General features: G+C 42.2%; 1 non-coding gene across 1 annotated transcript; it reads left to right on the top strand.

The window, feature by feature from the left end:
• Positions 1-2,111: 2,111 nt before the first annotated feature.
• On the top strand, positions 2,112-2,299 carry LOC138785091 (U2 spliceosomal RNA). Its single transcript, XR_011362064.1, has one exon. It is a non-coding gene; the product is annotated as a U2 spliceosomal RNA (small nuclear RNA).
• Positions 2,300-26,812: the final 24,513 nt, after the last annotated feature.

Raw genomic sequence — 26,812 nt, 5'->3', positions numbered from 1 at the left:
CTGTGCTATGCTGTTTCCCTTTTTACAATCTTTGTTTACAGTGAGACGGGAGAGTGGGTTGGCACATATGCGGCCATATGGCCCGCCAGAGATAGATAAGTGTTGTTCTCACATGGATTCTAGACAATAAATGTAGCAGTGGCACTTGTACATATCGCATAATCCAGTTGTCAGGAACCGGTGACACCAGACACACAGAGACAGTGAGCCCTAAGCTCAGCCCCGCCCACTGACTCTACCTATTTGCCCCCCCCTAGGCTAAACCCTAGGGCAGCAACTGGGCGGCGGTCCCTGCACTGGCTTAGTGGGACAAAAAGACAAGACAGACAGACAAAACACAATAAAGAATGGTCGACAGTCCGGGTCACAACAATCTGGCAGCAAAAGTATAAAATCGGATCCAAAAGCATAGTCAGAAAACAGGCAATGAGGTCAGGGGCAGGCGGCAAACAAGGGAGGTCAAAAATACTAAGCAGGAGTCAGGAGAAACCAGAAAACAGAACACACAAGCAGGCAGAGACAAGTCAATAACCGGCAAGGCACAGGCAGAAGCTGCAATCTTAAATAGGAGACCAGGAACCAAGTCCAGAAAGTGATAGGAGGGACCAGCTGTCAATCACTGAGGCAAAGGCAGGTTAACTGTTACAAGACCAGAAGAAACTTAGCAGAACAGACACGGGTGGGGCAGGGAAAACAATTAGCAGACCAGAAGGAATAAGACACAGTTCAGACAGGGCACAAACAAAGGCAAACAAAACACAGAATAAATGAAAGATTATGGCCAAAATCGCAGTTTTTGGCGCAGAGGTCTAATCTTCGCAGCAGAGGGTGGCACTGATGCCTTTTCAGGCGCGATCATGACACCAGTCTTAAAAAATCTTTAACTTATCCACCTGTCCTATGAGTTGAGAATAACATAATTTCAGCCAGACACCTTTAATATACTTTTGATCAAACTTTTGACATGTTCTAAAGACTCATGAAAAGTTTTGATCAGTTGGGGTATAAGTGGTCAGATCAAGACTTACACACTTTCTAGTGCTACTGTATGTGAGAAAGATGTGCGACCATATCTGTCTGTGGGAGAAGATACTAAGGGGATGTGTTTGAAGGCACTGTTATATTAAGGCACTCATAAAGAATTTAGTCTTTTATTGGACTTACTGGGGTAGTTTCATGAGTCAACAAAATACTGTAGGAGCCCTGAATATTTATAGACTGCTCTATGACAGCCTCCAGAACCACCTGGCATAAAAGGGCTTCTTTGGACAGCTCATATATACTGTATCTCATACCGATCTCCAACTCTTGGGCCCTGGTGCAAGAGGTCAATTTGGGCTTCGACCAAGAGATGCTATATATATATATATATATATATATATATATATATATATATATACACACACCATGACTGATATTACCAATAATACTAATATATAGGAAGGAAATATTATCACTGCCATAGTGTGACTGACCAAATCCTGTATACTGAGACCAATATTACCAATAATACCAGTATATAAGGGGGAAATATTACTGCCACACCACAACCACTACTATCACCAGTACCACCACCAATATGGTATCACCACCATATTGTTACTGACCAAATTCAGTATACTAAATCCAATAAAACATAGTACCGGATTACAAATAACAAATAATACCACCACATACTAACACATGTGCATCTCTTAGAGAGCCCCCTCTCTGTGTATATAGTAAATTACACCCTCTGTGCATCCCCTTTAGTATATGGCCCCCTCCGAAGTACCCCCTTATATATGGCCCCCCTGTGTTGTCCCCCTTATAGATGCCCCCCGTGTTATCCCCCTTATAGATGGCCCCTTGTGTTGTCAATCCCCTTTACAGATGGCCCCCTTTGTTGTCTCCCTTATAGATGCCTCCCTGTGTTGCCCCCTATGTTGTCCCCCTTATAGATGTTCCCCCCGTGTTGCCCCCCTTATAGATGGCTCCCTGTGTTGCCCCTCTGTGTTACCCCCTTTAGAGATGCCCCCTATATTGCCTCCCTTATAGATGCCCCCCCTGTGTTGTCCCCCTTATAGATGCTCCCCTTGTGTTGTCCACATAAGGGAAAAAAAACACAACTCATCGCTTCTCGGCCTTTTGGCTAAGATCAAGTGTAGTATCTGTTATCAGTTTAATATCGGATACGTCCCCTATCTGGGGACCATATATTAAATGGATTTTTAGAACAGGGTGATGGAAAAAGAGCTTGCTCTGTCCTCTCCAGGCATTGACCTGGTGTTGCAGTGCTTCCAGGTTCAGTGCACCAAAAAAAAAAAAAAGCACTACTAACCTAACAACTTGCTTCCCTGTCGCGGCTGTCTTCTCCTCTTCTCCCCCAGCTGATGCTCAGCTCCCTGAGGTATTCCCAGGCAGCGCATGCAGCAGAGAACTCAGTGTGCGCCAGGACTGTATTTCGGGCACAGGGAGTGTCTATTTCGTGTGCTCCCTGTGCCAGAAGTCCCGTCCGCTGGTGCACGCTGAGCTCCCTGGTGCGTGTGCTGCCCGGGAATCCTTGAGACAACTCCAGGAACCTAGGATCAGCCAGGACACTGCATCTTGGGACCGCAAGCAAAACACTGCTTGCGGTCACAAGATTGATTGATACGACGGGATGGGGGCATGCGGTGGCCTTATTGGTGGGCACGGTCGCAGTGGCCACCGCTGCGACCACGGTAGCTATGCCACTGCTTTTGCATCTGTTGTCCTGTAGGATTGAAACTATGATCAGTATACACACAGCAAGATTTTAAGTGTTCTGTCATTCATACAAACATTTGACTTTTAACATGTTCAGACACGTTAAAAGTATGGATTGCACCAGGTATCTCTTTTTTTAAATCAGATAGCTTTTTATTATCCAACTCATTGCAGTACATACAAAAAGACATATAGTCATCAAGGAGAAGATACAGGATACCATTCCATGAGAAACAGTGCATACAAAAGCATCTGATATAACAACAAGAGAATAAACCATTATGTCTGCAATGAGTCCACTCCTTTTTCTGTATTTTCCTCCAGAAATGCTTGCATCCCTGTGTCGCACATTGTGATCACAAAGAATGGTTAAATGTACACAACAGTAGAAGTGTGCGGAGAAAAAACGTTTCAGCCATTAATAAACAACTGTAAACTAAAACTTTACTTAACTAGCGGCTCAACAGTAGCCAAATTATTCACACTAATCTGTGGGGATCTCACATATAAAAAAGGGGCCCATCACAAGTAGGTATCTGCTTTCTTCAAGGGTATTAGAGCGTAGGCTGTGAGCACCTGAAACCCTTGGGCATTGAGACCGTTAGATGGCCCCCAACTATTTTACATTAACTGCTCATGGCATTGAGAAATTGCTGGAGAGGGTTCCTACATATACGCAAGAGAGTTGGGCTGGGTATCCCAGGAGTATCAAGCCACCGACCCCAGAGCTGTTCAAATTTATGGGAACACCGTCTTTTAGCATAGATGCCCTTTTCTAGTCTAATGATCATATTCATTCTATTTAGAAATTCACTCAAGGTAGGGGGCTCAGAATCAATCCACTTAGAGGCTACAGTCTTTCTGGCTTGGAACAGTATCCTCTGGATACTCAAAACAGTATAATCATCCCATTGTAGCGCCTCTAGCAGCCAGTGAGACTCTCGGTGATCGCTAGTTATAGTTATCACACAACAAGAAAAAAGTGTATGTCATATAAAGCAAAGTAAAGTAAAATCCAAAATAAACTTTATTGTATAGATAGCAATGATCAAAACAAATATCTGTAAGCCCAATGTTAAAAACAATTAAAATTTCCCACATTCCAGACCAAATCAATGCATATGGTCCAAATAATAATCTGACCCCCTATACAAGATGGATGTTACATTGCAACTACGACAATAATATGAATCATGTAATAAATAACCAACGTGCCAAGTGTTAAAGGGAACCTGTCACCCCCGGTGCCAGGGTGACAGGCTCCCGACCCCCGCTAGAGCACCTTATACGTACCTGACCATGCTCCTGAGATGAGTCCAACGCTCATAGAGAATGACGGAGCGTCGGACTCACCAGTCATTCTCTATGAGAGTTGGACTCATCTCAGGAGCACTCGCCGGGCTTCGGGCACTGAAATCTCCGTCACCGGACCGTCTCAAGAAGCGGGACCCGGCGCGATCAGGTCCTCTTTAAGGTGCAGTATACAAAGTAACAGTAACCACAAAAAAGAACATCCACAAATAAGGTAAATTAAACTACAGTGCCCTAAAATGTAAATGGATATCACTGTATGGGGGAGAGGCTGTGTGTAGTGGTCAAAGTGAGTTGTGGTACTTTTACAGAAGCACACTGCCTCTCCCCTTATACTGGGTGTGCCACTACTGTTTCTGCACACCTGTTTTCAGGTACCATTGTAAGGTATATTCTGGGCTTAACCCCTTAAAGGAAGAGCCAATTTCGATTTTTGCATTTTCGTTTTTTCCTCCTTGTGCTTAAAAGGCCATAGCACTTGCATTTTTCCACGTAGAAACCCACATGAGCCCTTATTTTTTGCGTCACTAATTGTACTTTGCAATGACAGGCTGAATTTTTGCATAAAGTATACTGCAAAACCAGAAAAAAAATAAATGTGTGGTGAAATTGAAAAGAAAAACGCATTTTGTTTATTTGAGGGAAATGTGTTTTTACGCCATTCGCCCTGGGGTAAAACTGACTTGTTATATATGTTCCTCAAGTCGTTACGATTACAACAATATGTAACATGTATAACTTATATTGTATCTGATGGCCTGTAAAAAATTCAAACCATTGTCAACAAATATATGTCACTTAAAACCGCTCCATTCCCAGGCTTATATCGCTTTTATCCTTTGGTCTATGGGGCTGTATGAGAAGTCATTTTTTGCGCCATGATGTTTACTTTCTATCGGTACCTTGATTGCGCATATACGACTTTTTGATCGCTTTTTATTACAATTTTTCTGGATTTGATGAGACCAAAAATTCGCAATTTTGCACTTTGGGATTTTTTTGCGCTGACGCCGTTTACCGTGCGAGATCAGGAATGTGATAAATAAATAGTTCAGGAGATTATGCACGCGGCGATAGCAAACATGTTTGTTTATTTATTTATTTACTTTTATTTATAACCTGGGAAAAGGGGGGTGATTCTGACTTTTATTAGGGGAGGGGGCTTTTTATTGACAACAACACTTTTTTTTAACTTTTACTAGAAGCCCCCCTAGGGGACTTCTAGTATAAGTGCACTGATCTCTCATAGAGATCTCTGCAGCATAGATATGCTGCAAAAATCCACGAGATAGGCACTCGTTTACTTCCGGCTGCTGCAGCCGGAAGTAAACGAGTGCCGAGCCAGGGACGGCGCCATCTTGGAGAGGTACTCCAGCTTGGGAGTGGTGTATTCTTGCTGATGAGGACTCTGATGTAGACGCCTATATAAATGACAGACAATCCTATAGCACGAATGCACAACCTATGCCCCTCTAGTTGTTGCAATTCTATAATTCCCTTCATGCTGGGACTAGAGATAATTGAACAGAGCAGAGCTTCAGGTTTGTACGAACCCGAACCATCGGCATTTGACTCCCGCTGCCTTCCCGTTCCGTGGAGAAGGTGGAGACAGCCTGAGTGCCACCTGGAAAACAGGGATACAGCCTATTACCTAGCTCGAGTACCTCCTGGAAAACAGGTATACAGCCTATTACCAAGGCTGTAACCCTGTTTTACAGGCGGTACTCGGGCTGTCTCCACCTTCCCCACGGAACGGGAAGGCAGCGGGAGTCAAATGCCGATGGTTCGGGTTTGTACGAATCTGAAACTCGGCCCTGTTCCGATCATCTCTAGCTGGGACATGCTGGGAAACCTTCAGAAAGTACCTAAAGGTTATGTGGTTCTTTTCCTCTTGCGGTAACCCTTACATCCTGTCTGCCTCTTTCCTAGATTTATGGTCCTCCCTGCCTTTCTTGCCCTCCCTGGTGCTTCTACTTGAATTTTCAAGCATCTCATAAGACTGCTAAATGAAAAAACGTTTGCTTATCCAAAAATTGTAATCCACAATGCACATATGTTTTCAGATAGGGTATTTCCATCTCTTCTTTTTACCTACTATCCACAAGATTGAGAATAGCACGGTGATTGATGAGCTTAAACATCTGGCATACCCACTGGGACAACACTGTTCCTAGCGTTAATGGAGCAGACCAAAATTGTGGCTAGCATGAAGTTTACTATATAGGGCACTGTCAAACCCCAAAACGAGACCTCTGTGTGTTTTGAAATTATATTTTTAATTGGACACCATTAATATTTTTTTTGTTAAAACTCTTATCTACTTTATTTTTGAATAAAATAAAATACACAAATGATATAGGTGCACGAACTATAGAATATGGATATGGATATACATGTACTCTATTTGACTTGAGTCACTTGAATCAGAGTAGTCAAAAAAGATGTCTTAACCCCTTCAAGACTAAGCCTATTTGCACCTAAAAGACCAGGCTTATTTTTCAAAATCAGACCTGTCTCACTTTATGTGCTTATAGCTCAGTGATGCTTTAACGTATGCTAGTGATTCTGTGTGTTTTTTGTGAAAAACATCAAAATATCATGAAAAATTGAAAAAATTAGCATTTTATGAACTTTGAAATTCTCTGCTTCTAAAAAAAGAAAGTCGTATCACATAAATTAGTTACTAAGTCACATTAACGATATGTCCTCTTTATTCTGGCTTCATTTCATAAACATATTTTACTTTTTTAGGGTGTTACGGGGCTTAGAAATTTATCATCAAATTACCACATTTTCGTGAAAGTTTCCAAAACTGATTTTTTTAGGGACCAGTTCTTTTTTTAAGTTGATTTAGGAGGTTTGTATACTGGAAACCCCCATAAGTGACACCATTTTGGAAACTAGACACCTTAAAGAATTAATCTAGGGGTATAATGAGCATTTTAACCCTACAGGGGCTGGAGGAAAGTATTCACGATTAGGCCGTAAAAAAATGAAAAATTAAAATTTTCCAAAAATATATACGTTTAGATTAAAGTTTCTCATTTTCAAAAGGAACAGGAGAGAAAAAGCACCCCAAAATTTGTAACGCAGGTTCTCTTGAGTACAACGGTACCCCATTTGTGGGCGTAAACCACTGTATGGGCACACAGCCGGGCTCAGAAGGAAGGGAGTGCCAATTAGCTTTTCCATTGCAGATTTTCCTGAAGAAGTTTTCGAGTGCCAGGTGCATTTGCAGAGCCCCTGTAGTGTCAGCAGAGAGAAAAAAAAACATAAGTCACCCCATTTTGGAAAGTACACCCCTCAAAGAATTCATCTTGGGGTAGGATGAGCATTTTGACCCCACAGGTGTTAGAGGAAAGTATTCAAAATTAGACAGTAAAAATGAAAAACTCTAATTTTTTCCAATAATATGTTCGTTTAGTTTAAAATTTCTCAATTTCACGAGGAACAAGAGAAAAAAAAGTACCCCAAAATTTGTAACACAGGTTCTCCTGAGTAAAAAGGTACCTCATATGTGAGCATAAACCACTGCATGGGCACACAGCGGGGCTCAGAAGGGAAGGAGCACCAATTAGCTTTTTCAATGCAGATTTTGCTGAAGAAGTTTCTGAGCACCAGGTGTGTTTGCAGTGCCAGCGGAGTAAAATCTCGCCATAAGTCACCCCATTTTGGAAAGTGCACCCCTCAAAGAATTCATTTTGGGGTGTGGTGAGCATTTTGACCTCACAGGTATTAGAGGAAAGTATTCAAAAGTACACAGTAAAAATGAAAAACTCGAATTTTTCCAATAATATGTTCCTTTAGTTTGAAATTTCTCAATTTCACGAGGAACAGGAGAAAAAATGTACCCCAAAATCTGTAACGCAGGTTCTCCTGAGTACAACGGTACCCCATATGTGGGCATAAACCACTGTATGGGCACACAGCAGGGCTCAGAAGGGAAGGAGCGCCAATTTGCTGGAGCAAAACCGCAGCTAGTAATAGTTATTAGAATAGCACAGTTACTAAAATAAAATAAAAAAATTAGATTACAGGTAATGTGGGGTGGTTACGGACAGTCTGGGGTGGTTAGGGGTAATCTAGAGGTGGTTACGGGCAGTCTGGGGTGGTTGCGGGTAATCTGGGGTGGATATGGTCAACATGGGGTGGTCACAGGCAACCTGCTGTGGTTACGGCAACCTGGGGTGGTTACAGGCAACCTGGGGTGGTTACGGGCAACCTGGGGTGGTTACGGGCAACGTGGGGTGAATACGGACAACCTGCTGTGGTTACAGACAATCTGGTATGGTTACAGGCAACCTGCTGTGGTTACGGACAATCTGGGGTGGTTACGGACAATCTGGGGTCATAAGCGACGTGCGGTGGTCAGAGGCGACGTGCGGTGGTCAGAGGCGACGTGCGGTGGTCAGAGGCGACGTGCGGTGGTCAGAGGCAAGGTGCGGTGGTCAGAGGCAAGGTGCTGTGGTCAGAGGCAAGGTGCTGTGGTCAGAGGCAACCTGCGGTAGTTGCGTGCAATCTGGGGGGTTACATGTAATCTGGCATGATTACGGGCAACCTGGGGTGGTTACGGGCAACCTGGGTGGTTACAGACAATCTAGAATTGTTACGGATAGACTGAAGTGCTTATAGGTAATCTGGGGTGGGTACATGTAATTTGGGGTGGTTACAGGCAATCTGGGGTGATTACGGACAATCTGGAGGGGGTCACTGGCAAAGTGCGGTGGTTACGGGCAACGTGCGGTGGTTATGGGCAATGTGCGGTGGTTATGGGCAATCTGGGGGGTTACGTGCAATCTGACGTGATTACGGACAACCTGGGGTGGTTATGGGCAACTTGCGGTGGTTACCGGCAACCTGCGGTGGTTACGGGTAATCTGGGGGGGTTAGGGGTAATTTGGGAGTAAACTGCAATTATTACTATAATAAAAAGTGTGTTTTTTATTTTTATGTATGTTTGTCACTTTTTGTACTTTATACATTCATTTTCACTGTATTACTATGATTACTGTGATATTTTCTATCACAGTAATCATAGTTCAGTGACAGAGACCAAATTGGTCTCTGTCTCTTTAAATTTTCAGAGCTGGCTGGTTGTGGAGCGCATGCACACTTCATAACCAGCCAGGACGCCGAAGAGGAATGAGGGGTTAATGGGGGTCAGCTGCGGGATCGCAGCTGATCCTCATTATCTCCGGTGCCTCACTCAGATGAGAGCGGGATCGCTGTCCCTGCAGCGATCCCACTCTCATCACAAAGCCCCCTCAAGTCAGGAACGTATATGTACATTCCTACTGCACGGGGCATGTGCAATAGGAACGTATATATACAGATTGCTGACGTGAAGTGGTTAAAAACGTGTTCCAGTTATTCATTCCTAAAATAATTTATCTGCACAGTTTAACAAATTTTTAAATATTGTTATATTTCTGATATCAGAGGCTAATAAAAACATACAGTATATAATAAGTGGACGTTTTAATGATCGGGTTAAAAGAAATGAAATATTATATATTGAGCTAAAGGATCTATTACAAAGACACAACAGAAGGTCAAGGAGATAGGAAAACTGGAGTTTTCAAAGTGGGGGCCTGACAAAAATCACCCTCAGGGTAGCTTCACACACACCGTATTGCAGATACGCAGCAGATTTGATATAAATAACTGAACACAGCATCAAATCTGCACCATCAAATCTGCTGCATATCTGCTGATCATCGGTCGTGTGTGTTAGCACCCTCAAGGAAAATTGGAGAACCTTATAAATAACACAGTGCAGTAAATTTTAAATAATGCTGAATGTTGAAGAATACATTATAGTGTTACATATAGTGTTGAGCAGACCTGTCAAACAGTTGGAGTTCAACAACGTTCTCCAAACATAAATGCTCAGCATTTGATTGATGCTGCAGAAGTTGGATGCCGTCCTAGGAAGTCCTAGAAAACCTGGATAAAAATCTGGATACAACCCGAACAGTTTGACAGGTCTACTCAACACTAGTTATAAAAGTAATAGATTCAACTAAGTTATTAGAACATGACAACTCTTTGTGTTGTGGAACCACCAGTATTTCAATCAAACTGTTTAGATTCAGAAGAATTATGTCTCTAACCTATTCTCTAATGTTTCATATGTAGTACTCTAGACATCATTTTTATTTAAATGACAATAGGTAAGACAGGCGATATTTGTTACAGTATCTACTATTAGGTCATCATAAAGGTAATAGTACAGACACAGTATACAAAGTAAAATGCAGCATCCTCTTTAAAATCACAACACTGCAATGTTCTAGATTTGCTTTATAATCAATGTTATTTTAGTAAAGCTAGTGTACCTGGAAACTTGTAATGCTGCCTTACTATTTTGTAACTGGGTATCTTGAGGCTGTCCAGTCTAGTGCATATAATGTTTGAACAGCTGCCATATCCATATATTAATAGTCCATTATTATACAATATACAGGTAAACAATTTGTATCTTTTTTAGACTTACATCCAGATTTCTACCCCCTAACTGCTAAAAAAAAATTATTATAAAAATAATGAGGATCTTAGCATACCATTTGCATAAAGTGTGTACTATCCCACCATAATAAGGTGGCCTCATGTACAGGATGGACCTACACCAAATCTGGCCTCTCCTGGGCTAATAATAAGCATATACTCTGGACATGAAGGATCAAAATAACCCCTGTTGTGGAATGAGTGGAGTGCATGACCAAGTAGAGGCAGCCACTACCTGCATCTGCAAGCACAGACATAGAAACCTTGATCAGCTCTCCTGCCACACCATTCACACTATGCAGGGGCACATTGCTATGGGTGAAAATGCAGATACACAAAAACACAAGAGATGCCACAGTTCAATGCCAATGCCAAGATGTAAACCCAGGGGCAGGGACCATTCAGGAAGAGACCAATCAGGAAGTAAGAGTCACATAGCTGTGCAGGAGGACAGTGACAAAAACTTTTCTATATAGCAGTGTGAATGGAGTGTGAGTGCAGACACATTATAGCAGCAGTGTGTATAGCTGAGTGTAAATGCAGGCACATTATAGCAGGAATGGAGAGGATGGGAACACAAGGACTGACAGAGACTGCAGGGGAGCATGAAGGAATGAGCGGGGCATGTTTGGGCACATAAATGCAGCTCTCTCTGTCAGGGGAGAGAGGGGTTACAGCTAAGAAGAGATTACCCCCACAGTCTTGTCCCCTGATGTAAGCCCCAGCCTGAAGTGGATCTGCTATGATTTGGAAGGTGAGGAAGACTTCCTGGGTTAGAGTACAGTGCTGTAGACCCCGCTGTGCAGACCATGCCCCTCCCCAACTTCCCCTCCCACGCAGTACAGGGAGCTCTTGAAGCAAAGTAATGCTCTTAAACCAAGTCACAATTTTGAAAAACTGTGAGCTCTTCTTGCAAAACGCTCTTAATCCAAGTTACTCTTAAACCAAGGTACAAGTGTTCTTTTAAAGGGATAAAGGGCAAAAACATATAGGCTGTACTTCAGGACATAGACTGAAAGAGGCTGTTGTCAAATACTTGATGGACGTGTGTTTTTCAACCTTAGAATGTAACTGTTAGGGCCCCTGGGAACACAGAGACACAGGACAAGTGGGCCCTATGGCTAATACCCCCCCCCACACTGTCCCTACCTACTTGCAGAGCAGGCCGTAAACAACCGTCCGCAACTGGGCGGCGTTCCCTACGCTGCAGTAAGTGCGAATACAGACAACACAGTACAGACGAACAAGGTACAATGACAGACAAAGCAAAGTCACACAGAAGGACAGGACCAATAAGGCAGACCAAACGAATGGAGGACGAAGGCCAGAGATGCAACAAGGTAACGGTGGAGCCAAAGCCAGAGATACAACAAGAAGAACTGGGAACAGCACAAGGAACACAAAACCAAAAGACAAACACTGGAGAGAATCAGGCAAGGGGAATAAGGAACCAAGAAAACAGGCAGAATAGCAAAGGCAGGATCTAGCAGTACAGACTAGCTGGACAACGCTATCAAGATAGGCTGAGCAGGAGAAACACACAAGAAATCACAGAAAGCTACAGGTGAGGAGACCTGTCAATCACAAAACAGCAGACACAATTAGTGAACAGACCAGAACAGGGAAAGTGCAGGGAGAACTGGGAGAACATGAACTGGATCACAGAAGACATGAGCAGAGAACACAGTAAAACCAGGAACGGATCATGGCCAAAAGCGCAGTCTTTGACACAGAGGTCGAATCTTCGCAGCAGAGGGTGGCACTGATGCCTTTTCAGGCGCGATCATGACTAACCCAAAACATTTTCTTTTTTAACTTTCTATTTTTATTAAAGTGAATTATTTTACTATATTATTTAATGATTTTTTGGTGATTTTCCAATTCTGATTTTTCTAATCTATATTATAAAAATAATCCTGAAATCTTGCAGTTTTCATTCTGACCACTAAGCCTAAATCTAAGCTGAGACTGTCTGTGCTTTCTGTGAGGATAATCTTGGTCTGGGTGTCTGAGCACCCAGACTCCTACCAGTCAAAACTTTTAATATGCCTCTAGGACATGTCCAAAGTTATAGTTTACTTTTTGTTTTTTAACGACATCTGGAAAACCTGATATTTTACTGTATTATTCCTCTACAAGGTCACAACTAAATATATTAAAGAGATTAGGACCTTATAGCAACCTCTTTGGTACCCTGCTAGCAACAGCGACTTAAAGGAGAAGTTCGGCCAAAAGTATTTTTTAATATGTTATTACTTTGGAAAATTAGACAAATTCCAAATGTACATTAATTATGGTGAATGCACATATACTGCTATTTCCCTTAATTTAGTAGACCAGGGAGGCTTCAGATTCAGTAAAAAAACGCGACGTCACAAATCAGTTGTAATTCCTATGGAGTGTCCAGTACCATTGACTTCTATATATAGTGCGCCCCTGCTGGACACTCTATAGATTCAATGGATGTCTATGTAACACATTTCTATGTATGCACACATATACACTGTACTACTACTCCCATCATCTGCTCATAGTATGAACAGATGATGGGGGAGTAGTACCAGGGCCATCCCCATCACCAATCTGGCCCCCGCTGCCACATATGCTCTGTACTACTCCTCCCATCATCTGCTTATGACTATCCCCATCACCACCACCCCCTGTTGCCGCCGCCGATGCCGACCCTGCACTGCAGTTAACCTGATCCTGTCATCGGGAGTGCAGGTGTCAGGGTGGGGTGCCAAGCAGCAAGAGACCAATTCCAGGGTTCCGGATCACTATTCCCGTCCGCGGCCTACTTCCTCCCTGAGACCAGGGCCTCAATTACAGCAGCGGACCCACCCAGCACGCCAGAGCTGCGGCCAGCGGAAATAAACAAAACAGAGGTATGCATTGAGTGACAGCACTTAGAACCCCCGGCAGGGAATGTGAACGACTGTGCAGGGGCGGCATCAGCGGCGGCAACAGGGGGTCCGGGCAGGTGTAATTGAGGCCCTGGTCTCAGGGAGGAGGCAGGCCGCGGACGGGAATAGTGATCCAGAGCTCCTGAATTGGTCTCTTGCTGCTTGGCACCTCACCCTGACACCGGCACTCCCTATGCCAGGATCAGGTGAACTGCAGTGCAGGGGCGGCATCGGTGGTGGCGACAGGGGGTGGTGGTGATGGGGATAGCCCTGGTACTACTTCCCCATCATCTGCTCATACTGTGAGCAAATGATGGAAGGAGTAGTACAGAGCATATGTGGCAGCGGGGGGGGGGCAGATTGGTCATGGGGGTTGCCCTGGTACTACTCCCCCATCATCTGCTCATACTATGAGCAGATGATGGAAGGAATAGTGCAGAGCATAAGTGGCGGCAGCGGTGGGGGGGGGGGGATTGGTGATGGGGATGGTCCTGGTACTACTTCCCCATCTTCTGCTCATACTATGAGCAAATAATGGGAGGAGTAGTACAGTGTATATGTGTGCATACATAGACATGTGTTACATACACATCCATTGAATCCATAGAGTGTCCAGCAGAGGCGCACTATATATAGAAGTCAATGGTACTCATTGACTTCTATATATAGTGCCCCCCGCTGGACACTCCATAGGAATTACAAGTGATTTGTGACGTCACGGTTTTTAAGAGCATTTGAAGATTCCATGATCTACTAAATTAAGACAAATAGCAGTATATGTGCATTTCCCATAATTAATGTACATAATTAATATACTGGCTTTTCTATGAAAAAACTATTAGAAATGCATGCTCTAGAGTAAACTAGTTGTTGTAAAAAATCTTATTTAAAAACCATACACAAGCAAAATTTTTGCTATCATGTTTAGACCCCTGCAGTTCGTAAAATAAATTGTTCCTCCTGCTATAAAATGACTGGCTATTTTGAAAGAAAAACGCTACACTGCATTGGAATAATATACATGGGAATAGCTCCATCTGCTGGCAGAAACCTGCATTTATTGCTCTCTGCTGAGTAGCTGTAAACAAGCACAACATCATAACAACATAGATGGGCGTGGCTTGAGACAAATATAACTTAACTTTATAGCGCTCGTTCACACAGAGCAAAAGCAGCTGAATTTCTGCGCTGAATCAGCGCTGAAATTTCAGCCGTTAAAATAGGTGCAGAGCTAATTGGTGCAGATTCATTGTGTTGAATGGAAATTCTGCTCTGCAGTTCACACGGTGGAATTTCCTCGCTGAACGTTCCACGGCTAATCCGGTCTCCGCCAGAAGAATGAACATGTTCATTCTTCCGCTAGCGGAAGCCTATACAAATCAATGGGGCTCTGATTTTCTGTTTCAGTGTGGAATATGCGCGTAATACAAGCAAAAATTACGTGCTGAATCACCACGGAAATGGGGGGGAAAAGGGTGGGGAAATCCCAAGACAACCCAAAGGAGGTGATACCAGGGGCCCAGTAGTGGATTATAATAGGGGCGTTTTGGGCGGCAGCCCGGGGCCCTGAGCTCCTGGGGGGCCCATGGTCACCCAAAAAGACTTATACTTTCAGTGGTGTACTCTCTCCTGGCTACACTTCTGCCATGATTTGCAAAAAATCACAGTTTTTTTATGGCAATTTTGCACAAGTCAGGACATCATGACATTATCTATCCTGTACTATGAACGCCAGGCTAGTGCCGCCATAGTTACAGTAGGGTGGGGGGCCCAGGCTTGGTGAAGAGCCTGGGGCCTATGGTAAAGTTAATCCACCCCTGCAGGGGCCCAAAAGAAAGAAATGACAATGTCAGCATGCACACAGCATATGACCACAGCAAAAGTTTCCCAAAAAAAACATACATACCTCTGAAATTAGTGCATTATTACAAAGCGGTGATGTTTTGCCATTTCTGGTCAGCTTCTCTCTGCTCAGCTCAGCTCCTTCTCCTCTGCCAGCTCTGAGGTGATCTGTTCTAGAAAATTCAGGTACCACATAGTCTAGTCTCCAAAGTCTGCAAAATTGTTGTTGGCACCTCCCTCTATTATTACTCACTGAATACTCGCTGAATTTCAGCGCTGAATGCATGCAGAATCAGCGCAGATTCCTTGAGTATTCCATGCTGAAATATGCAGGGATTCCGCATTCTGCTTACATTCTGCTCAGGATTCAGTGTCAGTTGATTTCAGGCGGAAATATTTCCTCGCGTAATCCGCCCCCTTTTGCTCTGAACGTAGCCTCAGGGTGTATTCCCACTGACCAGATTTGTTGCACAAGTTTTCATGACTGCACCATTCATCTGAATAAAGTTTTCCAAAATCCATGCTCTTGCTGCCAAAACAATCCAGGAATTCACATGGCTGAAACTGATTTTAGGTTAAAGGGGTTATCCAGTGCTACAAAAACATGGTCACTTTTGCACCACTCTTGTCTCCAGATTGGGTGGGGTTTAAAACTCAGTCCCATTAATCCTTAGGCGACCCTGGACGTACCCGTACGTCCAGGGCCGCCTCCCTGCGTTCAGAGCGATCCCGGGTGCCGCATGTAGCCCGGGATCGCGGCTATTAGCGGGCACGGTGTGATCAGGTAATCGGAGGCAGCTGTCAAAGATGACAGCTGCCTCCGATTACCGGCTGCAGGACTTCCCTGGTGTCTAGTGGGTGAGATCGCTCCTCCGGGACGTTGTCTCCGTACCTGCTGCCGGCCGGGGACCTCTCCAAGATGGCGCCATCCCCGGCTCGGCACTCGTTTGTTTTCGGCTGCAGCAGCCGAAAGCAAACGAGTGCCGATCTCATTGATCTTTGCTGTATAACTATACAGCAAAGATCTCAATAAAAGATCAAAGTATATATACTAGAAGTCCCCCAGGGGGGCTTCTAGTATATGTGTAAAAGTAAAAATAAAAGTGATGTTATAAGTAAAAAGCCCCCACCCCTAATAATAGTCAGAATCACCCCCCTTTTCCCATGTTATAAATAAAAATAAACAAATAAATAAACATGTTTGCTATCGCCGCGTCCGTAATCGCCTGAACTATTAATTAATCACATTCCTGATCTCACACGGTAAATGGCGTCAGCGCCAAAAAAAAACAAAGTGCAAAATTGCGCATTTTTGGTTGCATCAAATCCAGAAAAATTGTAATAAAAAGCGATCAAAAAGTCGCATATGCGCAATCAAGGTACCAATAGAAAGAACACATCATGGCGCAAAAAATGACACCTGACACAGCCCCATAGACCAAAGGATAAAAGCATTATAAGCCTGGGAATGGAGCGATTTTAAGGGACATATATTTGTTAACAATGGTTTGAATTTTTTACAGGCCATCAGATACAATAAAAGTTATACATGTTATATATCGTTTTAATCGTAACGACTTGAGGAACATATATAACAAGTCAGTTTTACCCCAGGGCGAACGGTGTAAAAACACAAACCCCCCCAAATAAAAGAAATGCATGTTTTTTTTCAATTTCACTACAATTTGAATTTTTTCTGGTTTCACAGTGTAATTTATGCATAAATTCAGCCTGTTATTGCAAAGTACAATTAGTGGCACAAAAAATAAGGGCTCATGTGGGTTTCTAGGTGAAAAAATGCAAGTGCTATGGCCTTTTAAACACAAGGAGGAAAAAACGAAAATGCAAAAATTTTAATTGGCCGGGTCCTCTAAGGGTTAAAGTAAATGGAGCTTAATTGCAAACCACACCTGAATTGGAGACAAGAGTGGGGCAAAAGTGGCCATGTTTTGGCTGGATAACCCCTTTAAGCTAGTAAGTGTTATTCTGTATATAGCATATGTAATGAAGTTGACAGCAAAACAGTTAAAGGGTAAAGGATATGTTGGGCTGGGTTCACACCTGCATTAAAGGCTCAGTTAGGTTCCTCCAGCACATGTCCTGTCATATTGGGAAAAATATAGCATGCTACTCTGTTCTAGACAGTAAAATACCAAATCCAAAAGAACTTAATATCTATTGGGTACAATTCATATATGAAATGGGGTGCTGATGGCAACTGTGCCAATGAGCAAAAGAACAGAAAATACAATGCAGGTGCAAATACGTACATTTATCTCAAAGTTACACATTTTCAGAATAATTATTGGCATATGTGCAATAAATGCATTTAAATATATAGAGAGCATTTTGACACCAGGCCCATGGGGGGGGGGGGGGGGAATTAATGCACTTCAGATGGTGGCAAGTGAAAACTGCAATTTTCCCAGAGATAGGCTATTTTAGTATATCATATGTTGGGCCCAGCATGTACCACCGGAGACTACTATGTAAAAAGCCCCCTCCCCTAATAATAGTTTGAATCACCCCCCCTTTTCCCAGGTTTTAAATAAAAGTAAATAAATAAACATGTTTGGTATCGCCGCGTGTGTAATTGCCGGAACTATTAATTTATCACATTCCTGATATCGCACGGTAAACGGCGTCAGTGCAAAAAAATCCCAAAGTGCAAAATTGCGCATTTTTGGTTGCATCAAATCCTGAAAAATATGTAATAAAAAGCAATCAAAAAGTTGTATATGTGCAATCAAGGTAACGATAGAAAGAACACATCATGGCGCAAAAAATTACACCTCATACAGCCCCATAGACCAAAGGATAAAAGCATTATAAGTCTGGGAATTGAGCGATTTTAAGGGACATATATTTGTTAACAATGGTTTGAATTTTTTACAGGCCATCAGATACAATAAAAGTTATACATGTTGTATATCGTTTTAATCGTAATGACTTGAGGAACATGCACAAGTCAGTTTTACCCCAGGGCGAAAGGCGTAAATACACCATCACCCCAAATAAAAGAAATGTGTTGGGTTTTTTTTTTATTTCACCACACTTTGAATTTTTTTCTGGTTTCACAGTGTACTTTATGCAAAAATTCAGCCTGTCATTACAAAGTACAATTAGTGACGCAAAAAATAAGGGCTCATGTGGGTTTCTAGGTGGAAAAATGCAAGTGCTATGGCCTTTTAAACACAAGGAGGAAAAACCGAAAACGCAAAAACGAAAATTGGCCCGTCCATAAAGGGTTAAATTCTCGCTGCCACTACTTCTCCCTATCTTAGGTAAGTCTTAAAGGGGTTATCCAGTGCTACAAAAACATGGCCACTTTCTTCCAGAGACAACATCACTCATGTCTCCAGTCTAGGTGAGGTTTGCAATTAAGCTCCATTCACTTCAATGGAGCAGACTTACAAAACCCCACTCAAAATGGAGACAAGAGAAATGCTGTCTCTGGAGGAAAGTGGCCATGTTTTTGGATAATCCCTTTAAGAACATATTACACAAAACAATTATCAGCCGTACTTGGCCAATCATTTGGTGTAAGGGCCTGTTCAGAAAACAGGCGGAAATTCTGTGGACTCCGCTCTGAATCCTTACTGTCTTACTGTCTCAATGTTATGTATAGGGCACACGTACTCCGCGGCTTTCCGGTCAAAGAGTTGACATGTCATTTCTTTGAGTAGTCCGTGGAAGCCCCGTTGTCGCGTACCAATCTGTCACCGATATGCTTTGGCGTCTGCTCCTGTCATGTCTGCACCTTGTCCGATTTGTGTTTATTTTAACATTAAGAAATAACGCTTATGAAGATTTTAATGGTGAGTGCAACTTGTTTCCCACTCTATTTTATTGCATGTTTAAAGGGCTGGACTGTCTGACTGGGCACCACCTTATTCTATTAGGCTGTGGTATAAGTATTTTGAGACCTTTCCTTCCTATCACTAGTAGTGCTGCCACTACCTGATTTTCTGCACCACTGTCCAGGAGAACTGCTGTATGGGAGTTTTCCCCCTTGTGAAAGGGTTTACTCTTTGTCTCTGCCCCAAACCCACGTCAAAGTTCTTAAAAGGGAAGAAAAGGAGAGCAGGTTTATTTGCCAGTCTTCTTCATATACACTGTTAAGGTCTTAACAAAATCACCGTCACGTGGGTTCCTTAATTGTAGGTGAGACATGGAATTGCCACATTCATCTGCGGCAAGTCCAAGCGCAGCCCCCACTTATCTGCTTGGGCCGCTTTATCACACTTTGGCCTAGAATCACAAACACCCGGAATCAGGAACTGCCGGCATCATGTATTATTATGATGCTGGAAGTTCTGAACCTGTACAAATCTTCCCACTACTGTATTGACAGAGCCACATAAGACACAGTATTCCAGATGTGGCTTCACTAGAGCTCTATACAGCGGGATCACAATCTCCCTCTTCCTACTGGTTAACCCTCAAGCTATAATGCCCAGCATATGATTAGCTTTCTTACCACCTGGGTGCACTGGTGACTCATTTTAAGGCTGTCAGAAAATCCCCTAAACCCTTCTCTTCTGAAGTCTTTAACGACATAAAGACTAGATAGAAAATTCCTCTTCCCCAAGTGCATTATTTTACATTTGGAAAAATTGAACTGCAGTTTCTGTTGTTTTGACCACTTATCAATTAAAGGTAAATCATTTTCCATATTACTGACAGGAATTTTACCCTATTGGACACTTTTGTGTCAACAGTAAACAGACAAACTTTACCTACCAAACCTTCTCCTATATACACCATTATACACCATTAACAATATATATATTTCAGCCAACCACATATCCACTGAACAATCCAGGGATTAAGTTCGATTTTCTCTAACTTCAGCTTGTCATAGGGAACTGTGTCAAAGGCTTTGCTGAAGTCCAGATTTCAATGGCACCGACTTCATCCAGCACTTCTGACAAAGTCAAAGAAATCAATGAAATTAGTCTAACCTGATCTGCCTGCAGTAAAGCCATGCTAATTTTGATCCATCAAATTGTTCATTCCTGTTGATCCATTATTTTGTTTATTTAGAAGTGTTTCCATAATGTTTACTACTACAGATATCAAGCTAACTGGCCTGTAGTTACTGGGCTCTTCTCTACCATTCTTGTGGATGGGTATAACATTGGCTATTCTCCAATCAGAACATCTCCTGTTTAGATATACATACGGGGGAAGGAGGGGTGACAGCAATCACAGATCAGCATTCTTTAAGAGCTAGAGCTAGAGTTCCCCAGAAACCTGAACCTCTGAAAACACAAGCTAAAGCCTTACAACTGGAGGCAATGTTATGTCCAACTATATTGCGATTGTGAAACTCTCCGTCTGAAAACACTCAGCATTCAAATGATCAGTGGCCGTTTTGGCATCAGTTGGCACTTGTCCTACTCTGATCAAGGTGTACCATTGAAGTTAATAGGGGGACACATCCTAGAAGAGGCCATCCTTAGGCTTTCATCAGTATACATTATGATATCTATTATAATTCATTACTATAGAAAAATGGCATCTATGTGACATAAATGACATATTTTATAGCAGAAAATCCTGAAGAGGCTCCATCGAGATCTTATTTCACAATTCTGAATAGCACAACATGAATCTTGCTAAAAGTGGCATATTTAAAGAAGAATATAGAGCTAGAGTGTTCATTATCTCTTTATACAGCTGATTTATTCAACTAACCAACCAACCAGCCTTTAATGGGTTTTTTCATTACACAAAAGCAGACCAGGGTTGTATATCTTGTTAGAAATACAACATTATTAATTTACCCTCAAATTATGTCTGAGCATTGATTGTGAAATCTTCAGCACTGTACTATAACCCCATGAAAAGAATGGCTGGTGGAATAGGAGCCAGATTCTATTATCACAACTTGCAGCACATTCATTTTTTTAATGTCTGTTTTAGATTCTTCAGATATAATACTGCTTGAAAGCCAGCTCTAGTGTGAAATATATCATCTGTCTAGTGACCTTAAAAAACGAGTCACCTTTCTCAGCTTTCTTAAAGCACAAGGCCAGTCTTCTGTATGTACTTTACAGGAATTACTCATAGGTAGGAAAGAACTGTAGTCAAAATCTAACCAGGGAAACTCTCATATCAATTGATTCTATAGTATTCTGTACATCTATTCATGTTAGAGAATACAGTAATGTTGTAGACTAGAGAAATTACCTAATCTATAAGTCTGCAAAAGGCTGACCATTAGATACCCTTAATGGGGCCCCTTCATTGAAACTGAATATTCTGTGCCACCAGCCATGATGGGTGGTGAGTATACCAACAGATTTTACTGACCAACCCAGTGTACCAAGACTAATATTACCAATAATGCCAGTATGCAAGGGCCAAACTAAACCACCAAACTGACCACTACCATAATGAAGACACAACGATCACCATACTGTTACTGAGAAAAAAAATCACTATACACAGACCAGGTTCTGCGAACCATATCAGTGATCAGTGCAGCAACCACCATGATGTCTCCTGTAATCAGAGTCGTCCTCTTCCCTTCTCTTCTGTATCCAGCTCAGACTGTCATGATTAATACCTGCATCTAAAGCCCTCAAACTTTAATAATGCCCCCCTTGGTATCCCACACAGTAAAAGTGGGTAGAATAGAAGGTACCCTATAAGTAGGTATATCCTCCAACAGTAGACAGGTAGTTCTCCCATTTGGTAGTGTGGCTATGTGGCTTTGTGGCCTCTGGAGTGGGGGTTGGGGTTCAGGAGCAACTCCTGGTCCATGTGCTTCTTCCCAACCTAGGAGCTGGTGAGGCTCAGAAACCCACCTAGTGGAGCTCTATTAAAAACTCCAAAACTTCCTAGGTGATGGCTTCTGGGTGATGACTTCAAGTGTGGGAGAACACAGGCAGCACTAGGCCTGTGGGAGCTGCAGCAAAGAGGGCTCAAAAATACTGCCTCAGTGTTATTTTGTATATGTGCACAGTGTTACCTGTGTGTGTGTTTTTGCCATTGATGGAAAAATTGAGCTGTCTGCATACAGCACCATGTGGAGCACAATTTGGGGTGTACCAACTATGAAAAACCTGAGCAACCAAGAGTTTATCACAGTAGGTACTGTATGTTCCACATGCAGCTCCCTTCTTATTATGCAGGTATGCAAGGACAGTCTATTTAAGCTTCACAGATAATTTTCATTTTTAAGACCCATAACCCTTCTTATTTCATCTATAGAGCCATATCATCTTGTGGGATCAGTTGTACTCAGTAAAATACTTTTTCTTTAACAAAATAGGGAAGCATAAAATTCCCCCCTTTTTAATATTTGAGGGACTGTTTGAGGGCTCATTTTATTTGCTTTCTGATCTGTAGTTTTTCAGGCTGTTTTGGTGTATATGGGACTTTTTGATTGTGTTCTGATATATTTTGTGACCAAAAAGTTTGTGGCCAATTCTGCACATTGCAATATTAAACATATAGTGGGGGGAAAAAGTATTTAGTCAGTCACCAATAGTGCAAGTTCTCCCACTTAAAAAGATGAGAGGCGTCTGTAATTTACATCATAGGTAGACCTCAACTATGAGAGACAAAATGAGAAAACAAATCCCGAAAATCACATTGTCTGATTTTGTAAGAATTTATTTGCAAATTATGGTGGAAAATAAGTATTTGGTCACCTACAAACAATAAAGATTTCTGGCTCTCACAGACCTGTAACTTCTTCTTTAAGTCTCCTCTTTCCTCCACTCATTACCTGTAGTAATGGCACCTGTTTAAACTTGTTATCAGTATAAAAAGACACCTGTGCACACCCTCAAACAGTCAGGCTCCAAACTCCACTATGGTGAAGACCAAAGAGCTGTCAAAGGACACCAGAAACAAAATTGTAGCCCTGCACCAGGCTAGGAAGACTTAATCTGCAATAGGCAACCAGCTTGGAGTGAAGAAATCAACTGTGGGAGCAATAATTAGAAAATGGAAGACATACAAGACCACTGATAATCTCCCTCGATCTGGGGCTCCACGCAAAATCTCACCCCTTGGGGTCAAAATGATCACAAGAATGGTGAGCAAAAATCCCAGTACCATGCGGGGGGACCTAGTGAATGAACTGCAGAGAGCTGGGACCAATGTAACAAAGCCTACCATCAGTAACATACTACGCCGCCAGGGACTCAGATCCTGCAGTGCCAGACATGTCCCACTGCTTAAAGTGACACTGTCACCCCCTTAGTGCATTCTGACATCTCTACACAGGTGTAAAGGGTAAATTTAGTGTTTTTCATATCTTATTTCATATCATACGTCATGGTGCTTGTTCAAGTAAAAAGTGTCCTTTTATCAACTGCAGATTGTATTAAGTGGGCGTGGCCTCGCGGCACTAGCGCCACATAACCCCGCCCACAACGGCACGGTTGGCCCCGCCCCCTTGACGCCCATTGGTTGCCCAACGTAAAGGGGGTGGAGTCTAGACCTTTCGGCCAGCCTGTTCCAATGGCCGGCGAGGGGGCGGGGCCAATTGTGCCGTTGTGGGCGGGGTTACGTGGCGCTAGTGCCGCGAGGCCACGCCCACTTAATACAATCTGCAGATGATAAAAGGACACTTTTTACTTGAACAAGCACCATGACATATGATATGAAATAAGATATGAAAAACACTAAATTTACCCTTTACACCTGTGTAGAGATGTCAAAATGAACAAAGGGGGTGACAGTGTCACTTTAAGCCATTACATGTCCGGGCCCGTCTGAAGTTTGCTAGAGAGAATTTGGATGATCCAGAAGAGTATTGGGAAAATGTCCTATGGTCTGATGAAACCAAAGTGGAACTGTTTGGTAGAAACACAACTTGTCGTGTTTGGAGGAAAAAGAATACTGAGTTGAATCCATCAAACACCATACCTACTGTAAAGCATGGGGGTAGAAACATCATGCTTTGGGGATATTTCTCTGCAAAAGGGCCAGGACGACTGATCCGGGTACATGAAAGAATGAATGGGGCCATGTATCATGAGATTTTGAGTGCAAACCTCCTTCCATCAGCAAGGGCATTGAAGATGAAACGTGGCTGGGTCTTTCAACATGACAATGATCCAAAGTACACCGCCAGGGCAACAAAGGAGTGGCTTTGTAAGAAGCATTTCAAGGTCCTGGAGTGGCCTAGCCAGTCTCCAGATCTCAACCCTATAGAAAATCTTTGGAGGGAGTTGAAAGTCCGTGTTGCCAAGCAACAGCCCCAAAACATTACTGCCCTAGAGGAGATCTAGGAGGAATGGGCCAAGATACCAACAACAGTGTGTGCCAACCTTGTGAAAACTTACAGAAAACGTTTGACCTCTGTCATTGCCAACAAAGGATATATAACAAAGTATTGAGATGAAATTTTGTTACTGACCAAATACTTATTTTCCACCATAATTTGCAAATAAATTCTTACAAAATCAGACAATGTGATTTTCTGGATTTGTTTTCTCATTTTGTCTCCCATAGTTGAGGTCTACATATGGTGTCAATTACAGGCCATCTCATTTAGGTGCTGGAACTTGCACTATTGGTGACTGACTAAATAATTTTTTTCCCCACTGTATTAGAATTTATTTTTTTTTAGAATTTTAATTAAGGGGCAGCTTTTTATATTTTTAAAAAACATTTTATTCTTTTTGCTGGAATTTGTAAAGAAACAAAATGTCTAAATTCGGAATTTAATTTGTTACCTGTCCTTATTCAAGTCTCTGCATAATCCAGAGATAAAGTTCCTTAAAATCATGATTATGCCAATGGAATACACATCATTTTAAACCTTGAGCATTCTTACCAGAAATCACGTTATTGCAATCATTTCTCCTTTAACTAGGATATCTTTACTTATTCAAAAAGGGTTTTTCTTCTGTGGATACTCTTAACAGCTTATTTAGAGCTCAGTAAGTTGATGCTTGAACTCCTTGTGAAACATATATAGTTGACCATAACTTATGTGTCTTATAGAATTCCTGAAGGGTGAAGGACATTTTGAGCTCAGGTAAAGATCGTATACTGTGGCGGATCATAAAACATTATGTTATGTTTAATACAGAGCCATGGCACACTGAATCTCATTTGTAGGAATGTCATGTCAGTACTGGAATGTAACTTACAAGGAGAAATTGTCAGGACAGACTGTATTAATAGTTTTGGAACTTATCCAAAATGCTGGATTACTCTTCTGAATTCTGTAAAAATATTAATACATATAATAATTTGACCCATACTACAGCTTGACCTTGAATCAGCAGAAAGAATTTATATGCAAACAACAAGCCTGTGCTTTAATTGACAGGTTAAGGAGACTTAAAGATAAAGAGTGGAAATCTTTGTGCTTTATTGACAAGTGTCTCTTCTCAAATCTTTATGGAAATTGAGATAGCATGCCATTATGTACTTTAATGGAAAATATTATAATCCTTTACGGTATGTCAGTTAAAGTAAGACATTATAGGAGAAGTTGTTGGCCTTGTTTTCGTTAAATAATAGGCAAAATATTTTTTCATTTGTTATTCTCTAGTATAAATGTATTCATATTGAATCCTAACTAGCCTTGAGGCATGACACATCAATAGCCTTGCATTAATAGCTGAAATTGAAAACCCATGTAGAATTAACATGTTAAGACAGTAGAGTTAATATGTGAACCAAGGGGAGAAGTTATTTATAAGGATTCCTAATTACACAATTTTTGCTATAAGATTGCTCGAAAAATCTCTCTATGGTTAGTAATTAAAGATGAGCGAACCGGGTTTGGGTTCGAGTTGATCCGAACCCGAACGATCGGCATTTGATTAGCGGGGGCTGCTGAACTTGGATAAAGCTCTAAGGGCCCATTTACACAGAAGGATTATCTGACAGATTTGAAGCCAAAGCCCGAAACAGACTATAAACAGAGATTAGGTCATAAAGGAAAGCCTGAGATTTCTCCTCTTTTCAAATCCATTCCTGGCTTTGGCTTCAAATCTTTGGCAGATAATCTGTCAGATAATCTTTCTGTGTAAGTGGACCCTAAGGTTGTCTGGAAAACATGGATACAGCCAATGACTATATCCATTAATTTTCCACATAGCCTTAGGGCTTTATCCAAGTTCAGCAGCCACCGCTAATCAAATGCCAATCGTTCAGGTTCGGATCGACTCGAGCATGCTCGAGGTTCGCTCATCTCTATTAGTAATACAGATTAATGGTAAATCCGTTATCATTCATCAAGTTCGAAAAAGTAGATGGGGATTCAGCTCACCTAGGTGTGGTCTTTCTTGCAGCAGGCATGTGAGATGGAGGGTGCACGGTTATCCGCTGCTGGCCAGGCACTGATTACAAGACGTAAGTGGAGAAGCGTGATGGATTCCGGCACTCCTGACGTGTGACTAAAACTTAACTTTTAATAAATAAACATTAAAATGCGATGTCACATAGCGGACCTACGCGTTTCACGCAGTTGCGCTTAATCATGGTCTGGCCATATGTGGGCAAGAGATCAGTTTAAAAGCAAGGAGACATCCAGTGTGCGG

The sequence above is a fragment of the Dendropsophus ebraccatus genome, chromosome 2, assembly GCF_027789765.1.
Source record: "Dendropsophus ebraccatus isolate aDenEbr1 chromosome 2, aDenEbr1.pat, whole genome shotgun sequence".
Lineage (NCBI taxonomy): Eukaryota > Metazoa > Chordata > Amphibia > Anura > Hylidae > Dendropsophus > Dendropsophus ebraccatus.
The sequence above is the reverse complement of the archived record's forward strand: the minus strand, read 5'-3'. Positions and strand labels throughout refer to the sequence as shown.